Source organism: Phascolarctos cinereus, unplaced genomic scaffold (assembly GCF_003287225.1).
Source record: "Phascolarctos cinereus isolate Bilbo 61053 unplaced genomic scaffold, phaCin_HiC Scaffold_1;HRSCAF=81, whole genome shotgun sequence".
NCBI classification, from domain to species: domain Eukaryota; kingdom Metazoa; phylum Chordata; class Mammalia; order Diprotodontia; family Phascolarctidae; genus Phascolarctos; species Phascolarctos cinereus.
In genome coordinates, this window is record NW_027555514.1 from 69,411,468 (window position 1) to 69,425,819 (window position 14,352).

Genomic DNA, 14,352 nt, shown 5'->3' on the forward strand with positions numbered 1-14,352 from the left:
TAGCCTACCACAGCCCATGTACTCCCCACCCCCTCCTTGAAGCTTTCCTTGACTTCTCCAACTTTTTAGTGCCTGCTTCCTCCTCAAAAAGCCTTGTGTTTCCTTAAATAGGCAACATTCCCACCATAGAATGTAAGCTTCTTGAGGGCAAGCACTATTTCATTTTTCTCTTTGTGTCATCATTTGTGCCTTGTATGTAGTAGATTGAGGGTTTGCTGAATTATTGAGCCAGTTACATGACAAGTAAATATTAAGCAAAGAGCAAATAAATGGAATAATTAGCAGTACTAAAATACCAGGAGCCTGAGGCAGGACATATTTCTCGCAACTCCTCCATTTCTTTTTTTCTGGCCCTCTGTTCTGTCTCACTGTTGGCCTCCCAACATGAGCAAAACACACACACACACACACACACACACACACACACACACACACACACACACCCCCTACAAATATACATACACACTTTTGGTCCTTCCTGGACATCCATGGTCTCCAAGTGAAAGGTCCCACATGAACCTGATTTCTCTCTCTCAACAGTATCTTCTGTGTATACTTTCTACTTTATCAATTTCCCATTCCTTTGTTGCCCAATCTCTGCTTTTACAGGTGATCCCCTATTTAGCTGAGTTTTCTATTACCTCACCAGGGGTGTTTGCATTTTAAGTGAGGAACTTAGGAATGTAATGTCTTGATCCAAAGAAATGATGAAGAATGTATGAAGAGATGCATGGGAGAGTAGAGAAAGTAGCAGATTTAAAATAAGGCGACCTGTACTGCGTTGTCAAATTCTGAAATTTCCAAGTTGCATGATTTAGAACAAATAATGTGCCTTTCAGGTGTGTTGTCTGTAAAATGAAGGGGGTGATCTCCACGGTTTGTCTCCACTCTGAAACTGCATCATTCTGGGTAAGCCTGCTATTCCCATCCCTTAAACGCCTTCATGTGGGCAAGCAGGCACCTACCCTCCCTACCCACGAGGCTGCTTCTAAACACGATACTGCTTCTTCTTACTCTATTCTTCAGTGAATCGTGCTCTCAGATCTGATTCTGCCCACTCCTTTTGGTCTGTGTGCCATATAGAGGAGGAGGGGGTTGGGGGGGAGGGAAAGAAAACAAAGGAGCGTTAAAAAAAACCTCAAAAATGACCTTTTTGTAGAATTACATATTCTATAAAACAGTGAAATCAGCAAATGCAAATCCCATGGGAAGGGTGAGGATATTGTCGTATACACCAGACCAGGTGCTTTGGCACCAAAATTTGCTACAGATCTTAGGGTGACAGCAACTTAGGAGGGATGGTCCAGGCTGAGCATACACACAAAGAACTAGGAGTTAGAAATGTAGGGCAGGATGGTGGGAAAAGAATAACAGAGATAAAAAACCAGGGTACGTCCTCAATCTCTGCCAAGGCAGCAGATTGTCCCATATGGTCCCAGATGCCCTTGGTTTAAGTCTGATTGGATTTTGCAGGGTCTTGGACCGCAGTTCCTAAGTTGGCACAGAAGAGAGGGGAAAGGTGAAATAGTGGAATTCTCCTGTGGATCTGGTTCACTAAAAAAGAAAAAAATTAATTCGATTTAATTTAACAAACATTTGTTAAGTGCCTACTGTGTACAGAGAAGGCTGCTAGGCGCTGCACAAGCCCGTTGCTGCTGCCAGGATTTTCTCTAGGGACTGGAAATGCGAATATCACCTGGTGCCATTAATATCAAACCAATGGTAGGCTAGTTCTGATTTCACAGCTTCCTGGTTTCATACTTCATGTTCTGGTACGTGCTGTGTGTGAGCCCAGCTTTGACCTCACCAGCAGTTCTCAATTTTTTTTTTATCTCGGGATTTATGTTCTGAAAAATTATTAAGGACTTCCCCCCCAACAAAGAGTTTTTGTTTAGGTGGGTTTTATCGATTAATATTTATCATACTTGAAATTAAAATATATTATTATGAAAATAGTATTGGCCTTACATACCCTTTGCAAGTGTCTTCTGGGGGACCTCAAGGGTCCCTGGATCACGCTTTGAGAATCACTGATCTAGAATGACACAAACATTCATTAGTATTCCTACTCACAAGGGGAAGAAATATGATATAAAATACTGTGTGGGTTCCTGGCTACATATACATTATTATTAATTTAAAAATAATAATTACAGCTGGTGCTTACAGTGGCTTACATGTTACTTCACTTGATCCGCACAACTCTCTGAGCAGCAGGTGTTATTAATCATTCCCATTTTACAGACGAGATTTTAGTTTATTCTACATAATCTCAATGGGGTCCTCACTGCAGAAAAGCAATCCTTTTACCCCTCCCTGATTGGCTCACTCTCCGCATAAGCTCTCCCAACCCTTCTCATTTCTCCTCAAATTTCCCATAGGTTTCCCCTCTCCTTTTCACTCAGCTGAGAACTTTGCATCATGTTTTACTAAAAACAAAAAAAAAAAGTTGAGGAGGCAGCTAGATGGTTCAGTAGATAGAACACTGGCCCTGGACTCAGGAGGACCTGAGTTCAAATACAGCCTCAGACACAAAACACTCATTAGCTCTGTGACCTGGGCAAGTCACTTAACCCTATTGGCTAGCAAAACAAAACAAAACAAGTTCAGGCCATTTACTGAGAGCTTATCCATCTCTTCTCTTCCTCATCTCACGTCGTCAGATGCCTTCTGCCACGTTCGCTCCTTAACCTCTGACTCACATGAAAAGGTGGCCCTTCTTGCCAAGACAATCCCATCTATATTTCAAAAGAATCCATTCCATTCCATGTTCTCCAAGCAGATTTCCCTCTCGATCACCCCCATTCTCTCCCTGTTTACTGACTATTTCCCCATAGCCTACAAACATACCAATGTCTTCCCCTGTCCTCAAAAATATTCACCAGGAGGTAGCCAGTGGCTCAGTAGATAGAACACTGGGCCTGGAGTCAGGAAGCTCTGAGTTCAAATCCAGCCTCGGACATGTACTAGCTATGTGACCCTGGGCAAGTTACTTAACCCTGTCTGCCTCAGTTTCCTCATCTGTAAAATGAGCTGGAGAAAGAAATGGCAAATCACTCCAGTGTCCTTGCCAAGAGCACCCTAAATGGGGTCATGAAGGGGACATGACTGAAATGACTGAAAAACATCTCAAAAGCCACTCCCTTGATCTGTCCATCCTTGTTAATTATCGTCCCATATCTCCTTACTTCTGTGACTAAACTACTTGAGGCTGTACACAATGGACACTTCTGCTTCTTTTCTTCCCACCCTCTTCTTAGATCTACAGTCTGGCTTTTGACGTACTCATTCAACCAGAACTGCTCTCTCCAAAGTTACCAATGCCCTCTTAGTTGCTAAATCTAATGGCCTTTTTCTCAATCCTTTTCTTTCTTGACTCTGAAGCCTTTGACACTGACACTTCTGACACTCTCTTCTCTTTGATAATTCTCTTCTCTCTCGTTTTCCATGACAGTAGTCTATCTTGATCTCCACCTACCTGTCTGACCCCTCCTCGTCAGTCTCCTTTGCTGGATCTTCATCCAGGTTATGCCCACTAATAGTGGGTATTCCCCAGAGCTCTGTCCTGGGTCCTCTTCTCTACTCCCTCTATACTACTTCACTAGCTGATCTCATCAGCTCCCATAAGTTCAGTGATCATCTCTATGTTAATGATTTTCAGATCTACTTATCCAGTCCTAACCTCTCCTAAACCTCAGACTCACATCTCAAACTGGACTCCAACTCAATTTGTCCAAAGTGGAACTCATCTTTTCCCCCAATTCCTTCCCTCTTCTGAACCTCTGAACTTCCTCATTATTGTAGAGGACATTACCATCCTCCTACCTGGCCAGGCTTAAACCCTAGGTGTCATCTCAACTGCTCACGTTCTCCCCCTCCATCTCCGATCAGTTGCCAAAGCCTGTAGATTTCACCTTTTTTATAACTCTTGTACACAGCTGCTTCTCTCCTCTGATACTGCCACCACTGAGGAGCAGGCCCTCATCACTTTATATCCACTGTATATCCAGTACAGCTAGAATACTGGAATAGCCGATGGCTTGATTACCCTGGCAGAAGTTTCTCCCCATTCTAGTCCATTCTCTACTCATCTGCCAAATTTATCTTCCTAAAGCTCAGGTATCATCCTATAATCCCCCTATTCAATAAACTCCAGTGTTTCCTTATCACCTCCAGGGTCAACTGCAAAATCCTCTCTCTGGCCTTCAAAGCCCTTCATAACCTGTCTACCCCTTTCCAGTCTTCTTATACCTTACATCCTCCCTGCCCCCAATATTCCTTGATTTAACAATACAGGCTTCTTGCCATTTCTTGAGCGTGATTCCCATCTCCCAGTTTCAGGTGGTGGCCCTCTTGCCTGGAGTGCTCTTCCTTCTTGTCTCCACCACCCAGCTTCCCGAGCTTCTTTCCAGTCTCAGCTAAAAGCTCACCTTCTATAAGAAACCTGATCCCCCTTAATGCTTGCGCCTTCCCCATGTTAATTATCTCCTCTTTATCTTGTGTGTATCTCTTCGGGACATAGCTGTCTGAGTATTTTCTCTTCCATTAGACTATGAGCTCCTTGAGAGCAGGGGTTGCCTTTTGCCTTTCTTTGAATCTCCAGTGCTAAGCACAGCTTCCAGCATGTGATTTCAATTGTTCTTATTTAGTCATGTCCGACTCTTTGTGACTCCATTTGGCGATACTAGAGTAGTTTGCCATTTCCTTCTCCAGCTCATTTTACAGATGAGGAAACTGAGGCAGAGTTAACTGACTTGCCCAGCATCACAAACTAGTTAAGTGTCTGAGGCCAGATTTGAACTCAAGTCTTCCTGACTCCAGGCCTGGCACTGTAGCTGCCCCTAGGCACATAGTGGGCAATAGGTTAAGGGACTTGCTCTGGATCACAGAGCTAGGAAGAGTCCAAGGCTGCATTTGAATTTAGGTCTTACTAATTCCAAGTCTAGCACCAGTTCCATTGCCCAGGCTGACTCTCCCTATTTCCCCCCCTAATTTATCCCTTTTTAATTATAGTTTATGTTTAGTGCAAATTAATTCCATAAAAAGAGAATAGTTACTATGAGTCAGAGCATGAGAATACAAACCTGATATATAAGAAGCCCAAACAGTATTCAAATACAGCATTCAAAATAAATAAACGAAAAGGAGCGTCCATTCTCTCATACAGTAAGCTTGAGGAACTTCACATTGGGAAATTTCTGGGCTTTTTACTGAGGAGAGCCAACTTTCTTTGCTTTGGTATGAAGTTAGGATGCTACGATTGTATCAGAAACTACAAATCTAGCAACAATGTGTGACCAGGTGAGCCAGAAAGGGCCTTTCTTTAAAAGTTTTAACATTGAGGCAGTTGTAAAATTACTGTTTTCTTGAATGAGGCTGGCTTTTGACTTAATACCTCCCTGCTTCTATCACCTCTAAAAATGTTGAATGCCAGAATGTCAATTGAAAGCTATATTGATTCACAAAGATTTTGGTCTTTAAAAAAATTTTTTTTAACTATTTACACAAATAGCATAAAAAGCCTTAAGACTTTAAAATGATGCAATTATGCTTCTAGGGTTCATGTTTCAAACATCAATTTACCTTGTTTGGCTTTTACACGTTTGCCTCTCAATTGTGAATTTTGAAATACTAAACCTTCATAATCATCTTTACATTGTAAAATATGCTACGGGCACAGAAATAAATCACAGCATTTGAAAGTCATTCAAGAAACTGCACTTCAAAAGCTTTTGGAATGAAGGAAAGCAAGGTCGCTAATGAAATCTCACATTTGTTGGATAGGGAAGTGATGGGGACCTCTAGCTTTCCATTGCATGCTATGGAAGCCAGGTTTACCAATAACGCTTGCATTCTGGGAAGATTTCAACCCATCATTACTCTGGCACATGTCATTTATGATACAGCAATTTAAATGTGATGGGAAATCCAAAGCCCAGAGTAAATAATTAAACTCTTTTGAAAACAATGATACCTTAACGCTTTAAAACTTATCTAGATTACGTAGGAAATTAAATATGTATTACTGAAACATGGAGAATCAACTACAAATGTTCAATCGACGTTGCTTCCACTTCTGTATAAAGAAAAACCCGTAGGCTGTTTATATTCTAATCATTTTGTGGACATGGAGATTCAAAGAACCTAAGTAAAAATGGAATCTCTTTCTCATACCCTTTTCCCTCTTCAGTCACTTAGTTAACAAGCATTAATTAAGCACTTACTATGTGCTTGGCACTATACTAAGAGCTGGGACTCTAAATACAATTAGAAAGAACAACCCTAGCTCTCCAGAAATTCACATTTTAATGGGGGAAGACAAAAGGGATGGGTAAAGGAGAGGGGTAAGAGAAGGAAGGTCCCCAGCTAGGGGGATGGTAGACAAAATCCTAGAGAGGAGTTAGGGTCGTTAACCTCCAGATCAAGATAAAAATCTACCCCTTTATTCTTAATTCTAGTTGTTTATGTTTAGTGAATTTTCATCTTGAACTAAATAGTTTGCATCTCATCTCTTTTCAGTCTTGTAGCTGTTGGAAGTTCCAACTAGTTTAAATGCTGAAATCCAATACAAATTGAATCCTGTGAAATCCTTTAGATCTTCTCAAATCACTCAGAATTTGGGAAATTGACCTGTGACCTTTTCTGGAACAGATGTATCAGATTTAAGTGGGTATAATTGAATGGCTTTGGTTAAAAACATTGGCTGTTAATTTTTGTTTGGTTCTGTGCCACGGTGACATGTAGATGTGGCCACCTCCATGGCTCAGTAAGATGGATAATGGAAACACGGCTGTTGTGTTGACTGAGTTTCTTAATGGTAGACATGCAGAAGAGAGAAAGAGATGGAGGATGAAGTGTCTAGCAGTTGACTGTAAGGATTTTCCACCCACAGAACAGGTTGACCTATTCTTTGAATGTGTAGATACTTCAAGAGCTTGTACTTGGTGGGATAGCCATATGTTAAGAACGAATCTGCCTGGGTAAGGGGAGAGCCAGGAGCAGGAGCCCCTCCCAGAACTTTGTCCTGATCACCCACCCTCCTTGTGTCTATTCTATTTTGTTTTGTTCACATGTTGTCTGCCTCATCAGCTTCTTCCCTTATCCATAGACCTGACTGGTAAAGTTTTCCTTGAGTCCATTCCAGGAACTGGCCGCTTGCTGTCTCAACAGTTCTTCCCTGCCTATTCTCTACTATCAGCCAAACCCTCTCTCCGCACTAGCAACACATTCCCTTCTTCTGCACCCACTCTGCGTCACTTTGCATCCATTGAATTCCCAATGTCTACCAATCTCTCTCACCACATACACAGAAGCACCTGTCTCTGCCTCTGCCTCTCAGCCCTGGGACAATCCAACGTCCAGATGTTGGAGAGGGATACAAGGTTCAGATAATACCTAGTCTTTTAAGGCACAAAGAAGTACATAAAATTGAGGGTCCCAAGAACATCAGGGGCAAAAAGACCCGACAAGTTCACATTGCCCAGGTTAAGAACCCCAGCACTAAGCTGACATTATCTCTGAAGAGGATCTCAGGCTCAGGAATCCCAAAATATGGGGTCAAATAAACTCAGTATTTCACTCCATAATGAGCAAGGCAATGACAGAAAACTGAATAAGCTTTTTACTTCAAGTGTCCAATCTCCTCCCCATACTTCCGCAATATTTCTGCAACATGGACTATTTATATTTTCCACATTGGTACAGTGGACAGATGATATGGAGGCCAGAAAGGTGTGACTCAGTAAGCTCAGCTTGCAAGTTAGTGATCAAGTTTCTGACACTAAAGCTACTTTTCTTGACAAAAAGTTTGTGGTATATTACCAACAAAGTCCACAGGAAGAGATAGAAAGAGAGGTTCCATTTAAAATGGAATGCAGACAATATAAAATACTTGGGAGTCTACCTGGTAAGACAAACCCAGGAACTATGTGAATACAGTTACAAAACACTTTCACACAAATGAAGTCAGATCTAAACAATTGGGAAAATATTAATTACTTATGGGTAGGCTGACCTAACATAATAAAAATGATAATTCTGTGTAAAGTAAATTACTCATTCAGTGCCATCTCAATCAAACTACCTGAAAATTATTTTATAGAGCTAGAAAAAATAACAAAACTCATCTGGAAGAATAAAAGGTCAAGAAGATCAAGGGAATTAATGAAAAAAAGCGAAGGAAGGTGGCCTAGCCATGCCAGATCTCAAATTGTATTACAAGATGGTAAGCATCAAAACAATCTGGTAATGGCTGAGAAATAGGGTGGTGGATCAGTAGAATAGGTTAGGTGCACAATACACAGTAGGAAATGACCGTAGTAACCTCATGTTTGATAAGCACAAAGATCCAAACTTTTGTGACGAGCTATCATTATTTGACAAAAACTTCTGGGAAAACTGGAAAGCAATTTGGCCGAAACTAGGTATAGACCAGCATCTTACACTGTATACCAAAATAAGGTTAAAATGGGTTCATGGTTTAGTGTAAAAACGTGATGCCGTAAGCAAATTAAGGGAGTAGTTTGCCTGTCAGATCTATGGATAAGGGAAGAATTTATCATCAAATAAGAGATGGAGAACATTACAGAATGTAAAGTGAATAATATTGATTACATTAAATTAAAAAGATTTTGCACAAACAAAACCATTGTAGCCAAGATTAGAAAGAAAACAGAAAACTGGGGAAAAACTTACACCAAGTTTCTCTGATGAAGGCCTTATCTCCCAAATATTTAGAGAACTGAGTCAAATTTATAAGAATATGAGTCATTCCCCAATTGATAAATGGTCAAAGGACACAAACAGGCAGTTCTCAGATTCAAATCATATATAGTCATATGAAAAAATGTTGTAAATCACTATTGATTTGAGAAATGTAAATTAAAACAACTCTGAGGTATCACTTCACATCTATCAGATTGGCTAATATGACAGAAAAAGAAAATGACAAATATTGGAGGAGATGTGAGAAAATTGAGACACTGTTGGTGGAGTTGTGAACTGATCTAACCATTCTGGAGAGCAATTTGGAACTATACCCAAAGGGCTATAAAACTGCACATACCTTAGACCCAGCAAAATCACTACTAGGAAAAACACCTATATGTACAAAGATATTTATAGCAGCTCTTTGTTGTGGTGGCAAAGAATTGGAAATTGAGGAGATTCCCATCTTTTGGGGAATGGCTGAACAAGCTGTGGTATGTGATGGAATGATATTGTGCTATAAGAAATGACAAACAGGATGGTTGCAGAAAAACTTGGGAAATATGAATTGATACAGAGTGAAGTGAGCAGAACCAGGAGAATATTATATCCCATAACGGCAATATTATATAATTATCAACTATGAGTGACTTAACTATTCTCAGCAATAAAACAATCCAAGACAATTGTGTTTGTTTTTTTGTTTTTGTTAGGCAATGGGATTAAGTGACTTTGCCCAGGGTCACACAGCTAGTAAGTGTTATGTGTCTGAGGCCAGATCTGAATTCAGGTCCTCCTGAATTCAGGGCCAGTACTCTATCCATTGTATCACCTAGCTGTCCCATTCCAAGACAATTCTGAAGGAACTATGATGAAAAATGCTATCTACCTTAAGAGAAAGAACTCATCTGAATGAAGATCAAAGCATATTGCTGTTTTACTTTCTTTATTTTTCTTGTTTTTTTGTCTGTTTTATTTTACAACATGACAAATATAGAAATATATTTTGCATGACTGCACATGTATGACCTTTATTGAATTGGTTGCCTTCTCAATGAGGGGAGAGGAGAGGGAAGGTGGAAGGGAATCTGGAACTAAATGTAAAAAACAAAGGTTAAAAATTGTGTTTGCATGTAATTGGAAAAAATAAAATATTAAAAAATTTTAAAAGGTAGTAGTATTCTATTGTTCTTTTTTCAGTGTCAACATTCTGGCTCCATTGCCTTCAGATTATATGACTAAAGATAATGAAACACCTGGAAGTCACCAGTTAGTGAATGGTGTCCTCATCAGGCACTAAAGTTAAAACTAAAGCGTTAAATTGTCTAGCATGTTGAGGATATTTTTTCCTAACGCTCTGAGACACTGATCAGTCCTACTAGAGGTCCAAGGGTGGTGAGATTGGGTGAGTTTCCTCCTCCTGCTGTTATCCCGTTTCTTCTGCTTTCATCTGAACATGCTTATGACAGGAACCCATCATGGCAGCCTACCATGGGAAGCCATAGTGGAATCCTAATGATGAGAGCCAATCATGATATCCTAGGGTAGTTTCTCAGAAACAGCAGGAGCAGTCAGTCAGCTAGCATTTACTGAGCACCTACTATGTGCCGTGTATTGATGTCCTTAGCAGTAAGTGCAGTTGGAAAGAGTAAGCAGTTACCCAAGTTAAGGCTGAATGATCCCTTATTGACTACATAATAGAATGAATTCTTTTTCAGGTAAGGGTTGGACTAGCCTTCTGAGGTCCCTTCTAATTCTGATTTTTGATGGTGTATATTTTTGTAAATTTTATGTGAAAAGTTCAAAAGGGTTGTGGAACTTCCTAGGAAAAGGCAAGAGGAAAACAGTTGGGTTGGTGAGGGAGGTGGCGGCCAAGGTCTTGTGATTTTGATCAGAAACCAAATAGGTGTGTACCTGGAACCTGTGCCAGAAAAGAAAGAAGGAGCTAAAGGTCATAGCTCAACCCAAGACTTGATTCTGGTGGAGGGGAAGAGATAAAGAAGGTTGTGACTCTGCGGTGATGGGGTCACGCCATAGGAGAGGACTAAACAGGAGCAATAATAGGGAATAATATGTTATAGCCTTGGTTGAATGCCTGAAAACTGATCCGAGTTCAGTGAACCCCATCACCTGTACTCATGAGATTTCACCTACAGTGAGTGTCCGGGGTGGGGTAGGGGCAGTGGCCAATGAAGGCCCACTCCTGGGATAGGATGGTGGGCTGCCAAACCACATGGGTAGGAAGTTGGTGAGCCTGGTCCTAGCTGTGTGAGATGATGGAATAGAGGAGCCCTGCTTGCCTCTTCAGAGCAAGCACAGATATTCTGTGACTTCGTATTAAGGAAAAGAAAGTGATATAATACAGCAGTGCCAATATCAAATAGAAATGGGCCATTAAGCCTTACAGAAGGATTCTGCAGCACATATTGACTTAGAAAACCACACATTAACATTGTCTATGTTTTAGTCTTTACTCTTCATGACCCTGTTTGGGGTTTTCTTGGCAAAGATACTGAATAGTTTGCCATTTCCTTCTGTAGCTCATTTTACGGATGAGGAAACTGAGGCTAATAGGGTCAAGTGACTTGCCTAGGGTCACATAGCTAATAAGTGTCAGAGACCAGTTTTGAACTCAGGAAGAGAAGTCTTCCAGTGCTGGAATTCTGTTCATTGCACCCCCTAGCTGTCCTTAAAAAAAGTTTTATTCTATTTTAATTTTGTTAAATATTTCCCAATTACATTTTAATCTGTTCAGGCCACACTCAGGGAGCACTGTAGGCAGTAGGACCTGGGTGCTTGACACCTCTGGCGTAATGGATAGGGTACTAGAAGCCTTGAGTTCAAATCCTGTCTCAGACACTTACTTGATGGGTGACCCTGGATAACTCACTTTACCTCTGTCTGCCTCAGTTTCCTCATCTGTAAAATGGGGATAAAAATGGCACTTCCCTCTTAGGGATTTTGTGAGGCTCAAATGAAATGACACATGTAAAGCTGCTTTCTAAAGCTTAAAGTAGTATACACATGTGGCCTAAATTGAGTTGTCTTTTTCCTGGTGGCTTTAAGCCTCTTTTTGGGGAGAGACAGGTAGTCCTGGGATGCCCAGGCAGCTGCCCACTGCCAGGCCCGGGTCCTCTCTGACCAGTCCTCCATTACTATCTTTTGTTCCCTGAAATTCCCTCGCACTATAGTAAGATGGTGCTGTCTGTTTTCTTTTCCCAGCAGGAGAGCCCTGGGGGCACAAGGGGCCCTGAAGGGGAACTAGAGGGCACAGAAACGGAAGCAGGGTGCCAGGGAGAGATTTTACCTACTGTGCCATTTTGTTGCCTCAGAAATCAATGAGTTCTCCATCAGTCAATCAGTAAGTCAATCAACTAATATTTATTAGTGCTCACTGAAAATCTTCAAGTAGAGGCTGAATGGCTGCTTGTCAGACTACATACATATATATCTATATGTGTATTATATACACATGTCTATGTTATGTGTATATATGTATACATACACATATTATATATATAAATATTTTATATTGTATACTATACATAATATGATATATTATATATAATATATAAAAAGGGGCAATCATGCTTTGGCTAGGGATTAGGCTCTCTTGCAACATTAAAATGATCTGTTTGTATGTACGGTAGGTATGGTCTGTCCTCAAGAAAAGATTTGATTCAATTTAAGAAAAAAATTACCAGTCATCTAGTATATGAAAGCACAGTGTTAGGGATTCAAAGCCTTGAAGGCAAAAAAGCTTTGCGTTCTCCTAGGGGATGGGGGGACTGGACAATATTTACAGAGCTAGAAGTCATTTTATGCCTTCCTATGAATTTAAGACCTTGTGCGGCTTCTCCTAAGGGTGTTTACAGTTTAAGCCTTCCCTTTAATTAAGGACTGAAAGGTGTTAGTTACCTGTCTTTAAAGGAATTTCAACAACAAAAGAACCGAGAGGGGAGCTTCTACTTGGGTTAGGGTCATAGAGAGGTGCTACCACACTTAGTGAAGCTCTCTGGTCTCCATGGGGACATAGGGATTAAGCAAGTTTGGCTTGTGGGGGGGGGTAAGGGGCAGGGGAGGAGAGGGAGCCAGAGGACTGAGACACATAAGCACATCTCAATCTCAGCATCCTGATGGATGAAGCCAACAAGGCCAACCATAGAGTGAAGTCCCAAGAGTGTCCCCTGACACGCCTATGTGTGTGCTAGGGGATGAGTAGTTGCCTAGTCACACATTTAGCTCCTCCTCGTCAGAGACAATTACTATGTCATGGGAGCTGAGGGATTGGGGAAGAAATGGAAACAAGTGTGTGTGTGTGTGTGTGTGTGTGTGTGTGTGTGTGTGTGTGTGTGTGTGTGGTAATCACTGCATTGTCACAATGGAAATAAACCAGAGCCATCAGAAACTAGGTAACTTGAAAATGGATCCGTTTCAGGACTTTGGGGTCACATGAAGAAGAAAGGGTCAAATTATGGGGTGGTGTGAAGTGTGTTTTTAATATGCTTTTAAAATATAATGATAACGCAAAATTATCTTAAGGGCAATTGGGCATCTCTTTTAGCGTGTATATTCCATGTTGTTGTTGAGTCATGTCCAACTCTTTGTGACCCCATTTGGGGTTTTCTTGGCAAAGATCCTGGAGCAGTTTGTCATTTCCTTCTCCATTTCATTTTACTGATGAGGAAACTAAGCCAGACAGAGGTTTTAAATGACTTATCCAGTGTCACACAACTAATGAATATCTGATCTGGATTTAAACTCAGGTCTTCTTGACTTCAGTCCCAGAGCCTTAAAAAGAAAGAGCATTTCATTTTGTCAGCTTCTTCTAGACTATTCCAGCCTGTCTAGATCTTTGGATCTTTATCTCATCCAAGCAATTAGTGATTCCTTCCAGCTTCCTGTTATCTGAAAGTTGGAAAAATCTTCTGACTGTACCTTCATTGAAGTCTTTAATAAAACTGTTGAATAGACCAGAACCTTCCACTTCAAATTGACATTGATATATAAATCATCCTTCATTGGGCTCAGTCATAGGATTGATCATCAAGCAATTCAACGAATATTTAGTTGGCCTAAATAGTAGATTGCTGAGCTTGGAGTCAGGAAGATACAGGTTCAAATGTGATGCTGTGTGACTGTGGGCTGCTCACTCTGTGTGCCTCAAGCAATTACTGAGGATTTATCTACTAAATCATAGATGAGCTGCAGTCTGTGTCACTCCGGTGAGTTCCCACACTGAGAGTTTCCCGACAATGATGTAATCACAGAGGCTTTGGGTGTTTATGCGTGCACGAGTCAGAGTCACTGTGCCAGGCGTGAAGGACAAAAAGACAAAAACAAGATGGCCCCAGTCCTTAGGGAACTTACATTCCACATGGTTATTTGAGGAAGGAGAAAGCATCATTTTTCTAGGTAGCTGATTTTTCTATCCAGAGGTACTGTGGTGGTATAACAGATCAATCAACATCATTTAAGAAACCCCCAACAACAAACCAAAAGATTTTCACGTATTAGGAGTGGACCCCAAATACAATTTGCGTTCTCCAATTAAGCGCAAAGACCTTAGAATCATAGATAGCATACAACTTATGACTAAATAACAAAACGATCAGTGATGTATTTGAGTGGTCTGTGTTAAGATTT